Source organism: Anthonomus grandis, chromosome 18, assembly GCF_022605725.1.
Source record: "Anthonomus grandis grandis chromosome 18, icAntGran1.3, whole genome shotgun sequence".
Classification (NCBI taxonomy): domain Eukaryota; kingdom Metazoa; phylum Arthropoda; class Insecta; order Coleoptera; family Curculionidae; genus Anthonomus; species Anthonomus grandis.
Window position 1 is genome coordinate 6,458,944 of NC_065563.1, and position 13,682 is coordinate 6,472,625.

General features: G+C 33.5%; 1 protein-coding gene across 2 annotated transcripts in view; it reads left to right on the forward strand.

Annotated features, from left to right (window-relative positions):
• LOC126746904 (uncharacterized) overlaps positions 1–13,682 on the forward strand; it is a 47,242-nt gene that overhangs the window by 11,668 nt on the left and 21,892 nt on the right. Inside the window, exon 2 of one of the 2 annotated variants that reach the window (XM_050455318.1) lies at positions 10,008–10,036. The exons of the other annotated variant lie outside the window; for it this stretch is intronic. The gene's annotated coding sequence lies outside the window, so the exon portion shown is untranslated. The remainder of the gene's footprint in view (positions 1–10,007; positions 10,037–13,682) is intronic. 2 annotated transcript variants of the gene reach the window in all.

The following is a 13,682-nucleotide window of genomic DNA, read 5'->3' on the forward strand; positions in this document are numbered from 1 at the left end:
TGGAGAACGTGGAAGTCAAGTTACGGAGGCATAATTACTTTTACATATCCACATATTTGGGTAATAACTATTCGAATAATTTCCGACATTTAATGACAAACATTATGGAGCACCATCATGCATAAACCACATACATATCTCTGCGAAATTAAAAAGGTTAATGCGTGTCCATTATGAAAATATTATGTACCACTCTCGAGTTATATCCGTGCGAACCGCTGAATCTCCACAACTAGTCTAAGAGCTGGCTACATGAAAGTGCCCGCATCAGGTACATGGCTAATTTATATTAAAAATAATAGTATTAGTGTAGACGAATATAAAAATGAATGTCTGCCATTGCAAAACTGGGGCGCAAAGGGGGGATACGCAGTGAAAGGGGTGAATTTTGGGTGGGAAAAAATTCATAAGGTACAGGGATTCTATGTACGGGAAAAGTTTTGTTATATATTTGAGAAAGTGTAAAAAAATTGGCAGACATTTTGTGAGGGGCTAACTCGCCGGCAGACTGAGCTAAAGATTGCAAAAATTAATTTAAAAAAAAATCATAAGATACATGAATTCCAATTATTGTATTTTAAAGTTTAAACATTCCAAAAGTCATTTACAAAATGGCAGATAAAAAAATGAGGGCTAAGGCCGCGGCAGACGAGGACAAAAAGTGCGCTGCACATCAACATTTTTAGTCACATTCTTGATATTTAAGTGCAGAAGAATTATTATCGATATTTATGAAATATATCAATGAAAATGATTATTTTATAACTTTTATTTTTAGGAAATTTTAAAAACAATTTGATTTTTTTTAACGTTAATATTATGGTTGTTTATAAGTATATCAATTTATTTTAAACGATTAATTATTATTAGTCAGTATTTGGTTTCTTCACTTGTGAAAAGTGAAGGTAAATGCTCACAAAATTTTGAAAGCGAAAGTAACCAAATTACTTGTCGCAGGTATTAGGTCCCAGATTTATATAGGTATATTTGGGAGCGGAATATAATATAAATGTTGATGGGGGGAAGCAGATGTTTTCGTGTATAATAGAGCAAGCGACGCAGTACAAAGTGATGCCGCACAAGGCCACTGAGAGTTTAGTATATTCCAAAACGTAGAAGAGAGTAGACGTTATATTTCAAAATTTTTGATTTCGTTTACATCATGGCTACGAGTGGGAAGAAGTGCGTTTTTAACTGTAGCATGATCAGTGAAAAAATAATAATTTTCGAAGAAGACAAATTAAAAAAGTGCCAACATATTTCCAAAGTTCGTGTCGCTTTTGATTTGAAATACAGTGATATTGTGTTACCAGAAATAGTAGACGGTGTCAGTGGTTATCAACGACTTTGCTATAAAGCATTTACAGTGGCCCAGAAAAGTTATGGTACAATAGAGAATTACAATACAAATTTTATTTATAATTTTTTTATGAAATAAAAATCAATTTTTACTTTTATGTATTTATTTTTTCTAATGCCCTACATCATAACATAAACCTATTTCCATAATATATCTAACATACAATAAATAAAAAAATAAAATAAAATTTCTTACAAAAATTTAATCCACAAAAGTCAAGGTACATTTCAGACTATGGGCTAATAAAGTTCTGTCAATAACGCGTGGGAAAACCCTTCAGTTTAATAACCTCTTTTAAGCGATTTGGCATTGAATGAACTAGTTTTTTCGTCACATCGTTGGATATTTTTGGCCACTCTTCTAAAATTACCTGTTTTAAGTCTGATTTATTATGAATCACATGTTGCCGAATTTTTCTCCCCAAAACATCCCATAAATGTATAGGATTAAGATCGGGACTTTGGGGAGGAGTTTCCAGCAGATGGGGAGTATTAAAAACCAACCACTGACGTACTGTATAAGCTTTGTGCTTAGGGTCGTTATCCTGTTGAAAGTAATAGTTCTCATGCAACCCTAATTTTTCAGCACTGGCACGTAAATTTTCTTTTAAAATATTTAAGTATACTTTTTGATCCATTGTTTCGTCGATAAAAACAATATTTCCTACACCTGAAGTTGCCATGCAACCCCAAACCATTACTCCACCTCCTCCATGTTTCACTGTTTTGATTGTATTTTTCGGATTAAGAGCTTCACCGGGTTTCCTCCACACCTTGACACGACCATCGGACCCAAAAATGTTAAATTTACTTTCATCTGACCAGATAACTTTATCCCAGAAATCAAGTTCAATAGACTTGTACTTTTCAGCGAATTCCAGTCTCTTTTTTCTATTAATATCGCTAACATGGGGCTTCTTACGTGCACTACAGGATTTGTATCCACCCTGGTTAAGTCTCCGGCGAACAGTTTCTTCATGAACAGATACTCCAAACATTTCTCTTAACTCTGATGATATTTGTATGGCACTTTTCTTTGGGTCCTTCTTAATTTCATTTAATATGTACCGGGATTCGCGCTCTGACAGCTTCCGAGGACGTCCTGTTCGCGTTTTATTTTCAATTCTGTTTTCATTTTGAAAACGATTTACTACTTTTTGTATAGTGGACCTGCTTCTTTTAATCACTTCTGCAATTTTGGTGTATGATTTTCCCTCTCTATGCAAATTAATAATAATTTTCCGCTCACTAACACTTAATTCGGTTCTTCCCATGATTATCACTGTATTTACCAGTCAAAGTTAAGAAGAAATATTCTAGTGAATACTGAAAACGAATGCCAGAATAGTATTAGAGGAATGTTCTTATTAGCAAATAACAAAATAACAATAAATTTAAAAGATACTTGCATATTTTGATTTACACAAATTAAGAGTACCTTGACTTTTGTGGATTAAATTTTTATAGAAAATTTTATTTTATTTTTTTGTTTATTGTGTGTTAGATATATTATGCAAATAGGTTTATGTTATGATGTTGGGCATTGGAAAAAATAAATACATAAAAGTAAAAATTGATTTTTATTTCATATAAAAATTATAAATAAAATTTATATATAAATTGTCTATTGTACCATCACTTTTGTGGTCCACTGTACATCCATCCAAAATAAATATTTGGATAAATATAACGGTAAGTTTGCAATATTCCTTGAAAGTTGTTATTATATTAAATTTAATTACGCCTCGGTATAAATAATTGAACTATTATCAATTTGTACAGAAAGCAATCAATTGGAAGTAGCAAAATCATCACAAGGTCACACGTCCATTGAGGCATCTGCGTCTCCGCAGGCCGAACATTCGGCAGGTAATAATATATTTTACATACATTATGTTGTGTACATTTATATTTAAACGCGAAATAAATTATCGGACGATTTATTAATTTTTACAGTGAGTAATCAATCCATAGGAGATGATTTTCCGCAAGGTTCCACATCTATTATTTCACAATGCGACAATTCAGCTGGTAATATATTTTTTGTTTATATATTATATAGTATGCACATACTTTTAATAGAAAATAATTTTCAAAATGTGCATCGGTATTTAAAAATATTTTAAAAAAATTAATTGATGTATTAAATATATATAAATGTTTCAGAAGAAAATGACGATAACGTTCGGTCGTCTGATATATTCAGTGGCAGTCAACTTTCACATGAACAATTAGATGTGGAACGACAACCTGAAAATTCAAAATTGAAGAATGCAGGTATCTGTTTGTTTTGTAATCAAGCAAGGAAGAAGCAAGGGCAAAAAGCGCTTCTTTTGATACGATCTGAAAGTGACATTTTAATTGAAAAAATTGTCACAAATGCAACTGCCTTAAATGACAATGAAACATTATCGAAAATCGACAGATTGGAGGATAATCGTGTTGTTTATTACCATAATACATGTAAATTGATGTATTTTAAAAAACACATTGCGGTTCCGGAGCCAAAACAGTCAGATTGGCATATTGCAAGAAACGTTCATGAGTTAGTTGACAATGAACTGTATTCTTTCATCGCTGAAAATAGAATAGGAAAGAAGCAATGCTATTCTTTAAAATTTTTAGTACAGTATGCCAAAAGTGCGTTGTATAAATTGTTTTCGGAGAAATATGATAGTTTCGGACCATTAATAACGAGTACGAAATTGCTTCAAAAGATTGAAAAAAAATTTGCCAAGCAGTTACAAATAATTGAATTGCATGACCGGAAAATTATTGCACCGAGCGGAAAATGTATTATATCCGCAGAAACATTTAGCAAATTTGAAGATACCGAAACATTGCAACGAGCTGCATATGTTTTGAGGAAAAAAATTATGGCCATAAAAAAAGATCCGCTACCTCAACAGCTGACTGCAGAGGACCTGATCAAAGGCGAATGTAAAATTCCTAATGATATTGTACAATTTTTAACTTCTTTAATCTGCGGAAATGATCCCAGAACTGTGAAAAGTTCCAATTGTTCTCGAAAAGTCAACTCTATAGCCCAAGATTTAGTTTATGCTATTCATAATGGTAAAATCAAAACGTCCTGAGACAAAAGCATGACAAGTAGCCGCAAAGTTATAGATTTACTTAATAAATATGGTCAATGTGTTAGTTACAATACTGTTGAGGAGTTGGAAACGGAAGCGACGTTTTCATCCCTCAGTAAATCAGTAATCTGTCCTCAAAGTATTGAATTATCCCCTCACTACTGCACAGGAGTGGCATTTGACAATTACGATCGATTTGTTGAAACGTGTAGCAGAAAAGATACGCTGCATGATACAGTGGGAATTATATATCAAAATATAATAGCAGGTCAGTCCAGTTCTGACAAACCTGAAGCTGAAAACATTATTATTCGTGCACCTCCTGCGAAAAGGAGAAGAACATATGAAGTTATATCGACGGAGATACTTCCGTACTTGAAAAAACCAAAGCTCACTGACCGATTATTACCTCTTGGAAGCAATTTACGTGATGTTGAAGCCAGTAATTATGTTTTTTACAAAAAGTTAGATGTAACATGGGTAATTTCACATTACCTAAAAATTTCTAATACACCTATGTGGGTCGGGTATAATAGTAAAATTGTAGATGATCAGTCAGTTAAACAAAAGGTATCTTATCTTACACCGATTAATATTTCACCTACGAACGTATCTGTTGTCATCGAAACAATGCGCCAAAGCCAAAAAATAGCAGAAGAATGTTCGCAACAGTACATACAAGTGACGTATGATTTGGCAATCGCAAAAGTAGCTTAACAAATTCAGTGTACGGAGAAACCACAGTTCAATAATCTTTTCATTCATCTTGGTGGTTTCCATATAATGATGGCTTATTTTAAAGCTGTTGGAAAATTTATAGATGAGAGTGGTCTACCATATATGATGGTTGAAAGTGGGTTATTGGCTTCAGGATCAGTAAACGGATTTTTAACTGGCAAACATTTCAATCGCTGTAAACGATTGCACCCGTTAGTGACCTTAGGATTGCGATCATTACTTTTCGAAGAATTCCTGCGAAAAGAAGATAAAACCATCGACAATGATTTGATCGAGATTGTTAATCAATTGCAATCAACAACTTTATCGACATTTGAAATTCAAAATACATCATTGAATGATTTATTGAATGAATACTTGATATTTGAATCAGAAGTGTTAAACGGAAAACACGGTAAAACTGCACAGTATTACGCGATGTACATTCGCTTTGTTAATTACTATCTTTTGTTTTCAAGAAGCATTCGTCTCATACCAAAGTTAGTCAACTTATTTTTTGTTTTCAATCAAGGAAATTATTCTCGATGGCTACTAAAATATCATGATAATTTGTTAAGAGTGCAAATAACACATCCAGGCCTCGAGAATGATTTTAAAAATGGATTTTTTGGTGTAAAGAGGACAGAAAAGACATTTTCACGAATGCCTGTTGATTTGACGTTAGAGAAAACGGTTAATGCTACTGCTTCAAGACGATTAACAGGTATAACGCACTTTACAAATTCTATCTCAGCGCGGCAAAGATGGGCTAAAAGCCATGGTATCCGATCAACTATTGTATCACATACATTCGATGTAACAGGTTTAAAAAGAAGTCAAGATATCACCGGAGACTTAGAAAAACACCAAATTAAAAAAGATACTACTCAGTTGCAAAATTTTATAACTATATTAAAACAAAATATGAATCCTTTCAACACCGAAGATACTCAAGGTAGCGAAGACACTCAGAGCAGTGAAAACACTCAGAGCAGGGAAGATACTCGGAGCGATGAATTGTTTAATATTGCAACTGGACGAGCAGCATCGAAAGAAGTGACCGTTTTTTTATTAAATGTCGAAAAAACTGGCCATTGTTTAAGAGAAAAGTTTATTTCTGAATGTGCTGAGTCTGATGATCGTTTCGAATTAACTATTAAACAAAATAAAATACTGAATTTTGCTACTTCAACCCAGAAGAGATTTGTCTCTATAAATAATAAAGTTCAAGAAGTACGACTGCAGCGTGACTTGTTCAGCCGAATGGTAGCCATTTCAATGAATGACAATACTAATGTTGAAAAAATTTTGACTTATCCTCTAACACCTGTTCCAATGTGTATGTGTCACTTGGATGGATCGATTTATAAAACAGATAAATCTGTTTTATTGAAGTCGTTGGAAAAAGATGTTCAAAGTACAGCCCCAAGCTACACTGACATTTGTTTAATAGACGGATTCTTTCTCATACATTGTATCAAGGATTTACCAAAAACATTCGGAAGCATCTCCAAAAAAATACTTCAAATGGTGACTAACAATGCAGCCCGTGAAATTCATGTCATTTTTGATAGATATTGGTCACCATCTATCAAAGATTACGAAAGATCTCAGCGAAGCGGTTCCTCTAGTAATCGTATGTACGTGATTTCTGGACCTGAAGAATCAAGACCATCAGACTTTAATAAAGAACTCCGAAATAGCTTTTTCAAAGAAGCACTCGTGAAATTTTTAATCGTCAATTGGCAAAATCACGAAATAATTCCATTCTTTCACAATAAAAAAGTGCTACTCAATTTTGATAACTGTTATCAATATGAAGCTGTGAATGAACGCATATTATTTTCAAAAAATGATAAGTATACTCTCGATTTGCATGAAGAAGCGGATTCAAAAATAGTATATCATGCGTGCAATATCGAGTCAACAGCGAACATTCTAATAAAATGCTCAGATACGGATATCTTAATTATTATGTTGGCTAATATGATTCACGTACAACACAATAGCAAAGTTTATATTCAAACAGGGGTTTGGAATAAGCAACGAATAATTGACGTATCGGCGTTGCATGAAAAGTTAGGAGAGAGAATGTGTCAATCTCTGCCAGGATTTCATGCTCTAACTGGCTGCGATTTTAATCCCGCATTATTTCGTAAGGGAAAGCAACGTCCTTTACAGATCTTAAAGAAAAATGAAGACTTACAAAAAGCATTCGGCCAAATTGGACATGAAGACTGTGATGAAACCGCTATTTTCCCGATTCTTGAAAAGTTCATCTGTAATTTGTACAACTTTCCGTTGTTGAGCTCCGTAAATGATTCGCGATTCGCCTTATTTTTTAAAGCATATAAGGTCAATGATTTGGAGGAACCTTTCCAGAAAAAAAAATTGCAGAATTTTGACTCATCCACTTTACCTCCTACCCAGGCTGAATTAACGCAGCATTTATTGAGGACCAAATATATTGCTACAATATGGAAAAATGCTGATAAGAAAATTCCATCATATTTACGACCAGAAACTTGCGGATGGATATTAGTAGAGGGAAATTATACATTTAAATGGTTCGACGGACCACAGCTGCCTAGTACAATACAAGATATTATTGATACTGGAACAAACGAAGGTAATATATTTATCCACAGAACATATAACTTTTCTATTTTATTAAATGTCTAAAAATTATTTTACTTTGTGCTTTGTTACAGGCGATGAAGACCTTAATGCAGAAAGTGAATCAAATGAAGAAGAATATATCGATAGCGAAGGAGATATCACGTCCGAATCAGATTCCGATTGCGAATGTGTCTGAAAATGTTGATGTGCAGCGCACTTTTTAACCTCGTCTGCCGCGGCTTTAGCCCTCATTTTTTTGTCTGCCATTTTGTAAATGACTTTTGGAATGTTTAAACTTTAAAATACAATAATTCGAATTCATGTACCTTATGATTTTTTTTTAAATTAATTTTTGCAATCTTTAGCGCAGTCTGCCGGCGAGTTAGCCCCTGGCAAAATGTCTGCCAATTTTTTTACACTTTCTCAAATATATAACAAAACTTTTCCCGTACATAGAATCCCTGTACCTTATGAATTTTTTCCCACCCAAAATTCACCCCTTTCACTGCGTATCCCCCCTTTGCGCCCCAGTTTTGCAATGGCAGACATTCATTTTTATATTCGTCTACACTAATACTATTATTTTTAATATAAATTAGCCATGTACCTGATGCGGGCACTATCTATGTAGCCAGCTCTCCGTCTAAACGTGGTTGGCCACATCAGCATATTTTATCTATATAAACCCTTAGTTTTAAGATCATATTAGATTACTATGACCTAGTAAATTATTGTATTGTACTAGATTTATAACCTGTCACTCTGTCAGTTGTACTTTATAAATAAATTACTTTTTAAAAAGTCTTAGTGTCGCATAACGTTCATAATTCTCGTGAAACAAGTTTCGTCGGTAAACAGAATATAATTGCTAAAGTTTAAGTTTCTTTGTCTTTAAACATAAATAAAATTACAAAAATTTAGGCACATTGCAGAATTTTGGAGAAAGAAATATTGAACTGGCGTCTTATGGTAACTGTTGTCTGATCGCTCTATTAACGACATTTTTCGGTACTCCCATTTCAATAAACATTAGAATTTCTTGTTTTATGACATGACTCATAAAACACTGCGTTTCATAATCGGGAGTATTAAGCGACCAACTGACTCGTAAATACGTGTTTCTACTGCAGAAAATGTTGGATGGCTTGGAACTTGAGGATTTGGAAACTTTTCTGAGTAAACCCTTACAGACTCGCGACAATTGCATTGACAATAACCAAACACTAGTAACATACAGGGGCGGCTCGTGGGGTTAAATTTTGGGTAGGACATAGCAGTAGTGCCCACGCACGATGAAGCCCGAAGAATCATATAATAGGCCGGTGTTGTCAAGTAATTATACATTTAAAACATTAACTCTAAGAATTTTTTCCAAAAAAAAAAAACATATTTTATTTCTATTAAATTTAAAAAATTTGGGAGAACTGGAGAACTAAAAAGGGGGACACTATGAAAAGAAACGACAGTAATTAAGCTTATTATGTACATTTATTGTTACCTACGTACATAAAAGTAACAAGTAACTACTAAAAATGGCACAGAAAGAAGGAATAATTTAAAAGTATTTTGAACACAAACAAATTATCAGTTTTGAGTTTTATTACCTATAAAGGAAGTTAATTCTTCTATCTGTGTTTCGTGCAAATTTGTCAATTACCCTATCGTAAAATGTGTCCCCAGTTTCCACTAATTGAGCGAGAATGTCCTTTTTGATTGATAAAATAGATAAGGATGAAAGCCGATTTTGAGTCATTGTGTTCTGCAAATATGTTTTTATTCGCTTTAACCTAGAAAAAGTCCTTTCAACTGAAGCACTGGTTGCAGGTATTGTAGCTAGTAAACAGAACAACTTGTAACTTTCAGGAAGAATTTCATTTGTGTCGTTATCATGCATACTTTTAATTAGACCCAACAAACTTTTATCGTAAAATTGTTCACGGTGTATTGGTGAGAAAATGGTTTCTAGTTCTGTTTTCAATAATGATTTATCAAAAAGTGCTCCATAAGTATTTATTAACGAGTCCAATTGTTTTTGCGGAAATACTCCTCCATATTCTGAAAATTTTTTAGTATCACCCAACTGTAGAAATTGAAACTTGCTATAGTCTGAAAAACGTTGCTCTAATTGAGTTATATTATTGTCCAAAATTTCAAAAAATACTCCTCTAAATTTAGTTTTGGCTTTATCCAAAGTGCTTTGATTACCATCATTTTTAGGTAAACCACCAAGTTCATTACGATTTAAGGTAAGTTCTGTATTTGTCTCGCTAACAGCAACGTTAATATGCTTAGAAAAGGTCAGGTCATTTCTCCAGCTTTTTAACACTTCAAGACATCTGGAAACGGAATTGTTACAAAACTAAATGTCATTTTTTTTTTCTGTAACACATTGTATAAAAGCTCTGTTTGTTGAAATATGTCGCTAGAAACGTTTAATAAAAATACGAATTCCAGATCATTTAGTTTTCTTTTAAACCCATCTGCCTGCCTAATTGATTTCGCATTTGGTTCTGGATAATTCATGATCTCCTGAAATACTTCAATTAATTTTTTTCTCTCCTGTAATACGGCATTTAACACTTTAGCATTCGAGTTCCGTCTCACTTCGCTATTTGTAGGAATTCGTTTTCCGACAAATTTATTTAAGAAATGGGATCTTTTGGAGGAATGGTAAAATTAAGCCGGAATTCCTTGAAGAGTCGAAAAAAATATTTTTACTGCCGTAACATTGGAGCAACTTTACTGTCAAACTAAATTAAGGCGATGCGCAAAACAATGGGTAAAAATAGCTAATGGTGCAGAGTCTTTTACTAATTTTTGTAGTCCGTTTAGTTGGCCCGACATAACACTAGCTTCATCATAGGTTTGAGCAATTAGTTTCGCTTTACAGTCAAATTTACCAATCACACTAAACAGTAAATCGCGTAACGCTGGAGCATTTCGATCTTCCCCTAAATCAAAGAATCCTAAGAAATATTCTTGAACTATGCCATTGGCATCTACTAACCTGCATACAATGAAACAGTGTGCCTTTTCAGTTATATCGGTTGTTTCATCAACAATACATGCAAAAAATGGGGAATTAATGATGGCATTTTGAATAAAAATGGAAATTTCGTCTTTAACCCTTTCGATACTAACGGGTGATATGTGTCCCACCAAAAAAACTGTTTTTAATATACGCATTTATTTTTAAATTAAATGTTTAAAAAATACTAGTGGGTCATATATGTCCCAGGCAATTCTTTTTACAAACGGGTGGGTCAAAAATGTATTATTTTTATATCGGCTGTTGTCCCAGTAGTATTATCCAGTTTTTGAAATTAAATATAACTCGTGGGCTTTATTTTGAGGTTAGATTGGATAGTTAATTTGAAATGTAAACAAGCGGTTAAGTGGCGCTCTTGTTTTTGTGGTTATTAAAGGTTTTTTTTTGTCTTTAAAAGTGAATTAAAACTATGACAAGGTAAGTTTTAGTTAAGGTAAAATATTGTATGTTGTATTTGAATAAAATAAGACCCAGATATTTAGATTTAGGGACGTATATGTCCCAGTCGTAAAATTAAGATTAAAGTGGAAATTTAGGCATTAGCTGTATGTTTCTTATAACGTCAATTTATAAGGCAAAAAATCATTGAAAATTACAAAAAGTTAGTAAGCCTTTTGAATATGTGAATATTTTTTTGACATTTTTCGGTTGGAATTTATGCCTCTACACCTCGTAAAAATTTGAACATAATAATTTTATAAAAAGTTCCAATAGGTATTTAGAATTCAAATTAATATAATAAAAATAATACTGTACAATACGTTTATTACAGTTTACAGTACGTATGTTTAAAAAATAATAATTACAGCATTTATAGTCGTTATGTTTGGTGAAGACCTACATGATATATATTTTTAAAAACCCATCAGCTGATGCTTACTTTTTTGTGCAGTAGAAAACCGCTAAAACCTAAAGAATTACAAGAAATGGCTATGAGTATTGACCAGTATGGATTATCCGATGATTCAGATATGGAAGATCCTTTTCAAGATTCCGACTCTGAGTACCAGCCCTCATCTGAAAGTGATATTGAAATGGATTCACCTAAAAAGAAGAAGCCAAAACGAGTCTCCCAGGATGAATTGGCAATTATTTGTAGTACCGACAATACTTCCAACATTGAAAACGAAAGCCCTGAAAGCCTTATTGAACCTGAAGTAATTGAAGAAAACCAGGAGAATTCTGAAAATGCAATTTGTGACACTACAAACATTCATTGGACCACCAGTAGCAGCTTATTCCAGCCAGCAAAAACAATACCAAAAATAAAAATCCCTAGCATTTTGTATTCCGACATAACTCATAAATCGTCTGAACGGTAGTGTTTTTTTAAACTGTTTCCTAAAAGCCTGTTTATGTTTATTTCCCAATGCACCAACCAGAGATTACAAATTGTCGAAGTCAAAACAAAAAAAGCATATGCTCCAACTGATCATTATGAGATCATGATAGTTTTGGGGTGTTATATTGTTATGGCATATAACAAAGTACCGTGCATGGCAAACTACTGGTCCTCTAATAAGTCACTTGGAAATGAAGCTATAAAAGAAGCCATATCACGCGATCGTTTTCTTCTTCTTACATATAAGATGTATTATAATAATCCAAGTCGTCCAGAAAATTCAGGAATGCTTTATTACATTGAAGAAGTAATGTCCTGTTTGAAGCATACGTTTTCAAAAGCGCGTTCGGAGAGCACATTTCAAAGCATAGATGAGTCTATGGTAAAATTCAAAGGCCGTTCAGCTCTTAAACAGTATCTTCCTCTAAAACCAATAAAAAGGGGCATCAAGGTTTGGGAAAGGTGTGATTCACAGTCTGGTTACGTATATGATATGAACATATATTGCGGGAAAGAAGTTGATACTCCAGATAGCACTCTTGGCCAAGGATTAGGTGAACGGGTTGTAAAGACCTTATGTAAGTCTATTAGAGACCCGGAGGTAATGGTATGCTTTTATAGATTTTTTGCTTCTGTTTCATTGATGTCTTCCATAAAATTTGCTGCAGTGAGTACATGTATGCCAAAACGAAAAAATCTTCCAAAATTTGAAGATTTTGTCGCTAAACAAAACATGAAGAAAGGCGATTCTTGCTCTTTATTTAGCAACGTAGGTGTTGCTGCATACTTATGGAAAGATTTAAAAGAAGTAATTGTTCTCTCAAACTGCCACAGTTCTGAGATGGAAACTGTAGAACGGCGACAGAAGGATGGAACTAAGGCTACAGTGCCGTACCCCAAAGCAATCAAAGATTATAACTCCTATATAGGAGGAGTGGATCTCTCAGATCAACTCTCCGGCCTTTATGATATAGACCGGAAGTCACAGAAATGGTGGAGAAAGGTGTTCTATAAACTTTTTCTTACTTCAGACACAAATGCGTGGATACTTTTCAAAGAAGCTCACAATCGTGATGTTCTATTTATAGTTTTTTTAGTTAACTTAGCTGAATCGCTTATTAATTTGGGAAGAGAAAATGCAGGCATGGTAAGGAAACGTTGTACTGGCAGACCTTCAAGTTCGTCAAGAAATATGGTAAATGTTGGCGATCATTTACCTATTCAGGGAACCACTCGACGTAGATGCCATTTGTGCTCGTCAAAAAAAATCGAAAAACGTACAAAAACTATGTGTTCATGTTGCAAAGTTCCGTTATGCGCGGACTGTTTTTCGATATACCATAAATAGTTTGCGCGTTTATGGTTTCTATAATTAAATTTTATGTATTATGTTTATCTGGTGGTACACATTTGTCCCGATGTTTACTTAGTTTTCATTACTAGTGGGACACCCGTGTCCCAGGTTGTATTTCTTTTATACGCTTATATAAATAGATAAAAA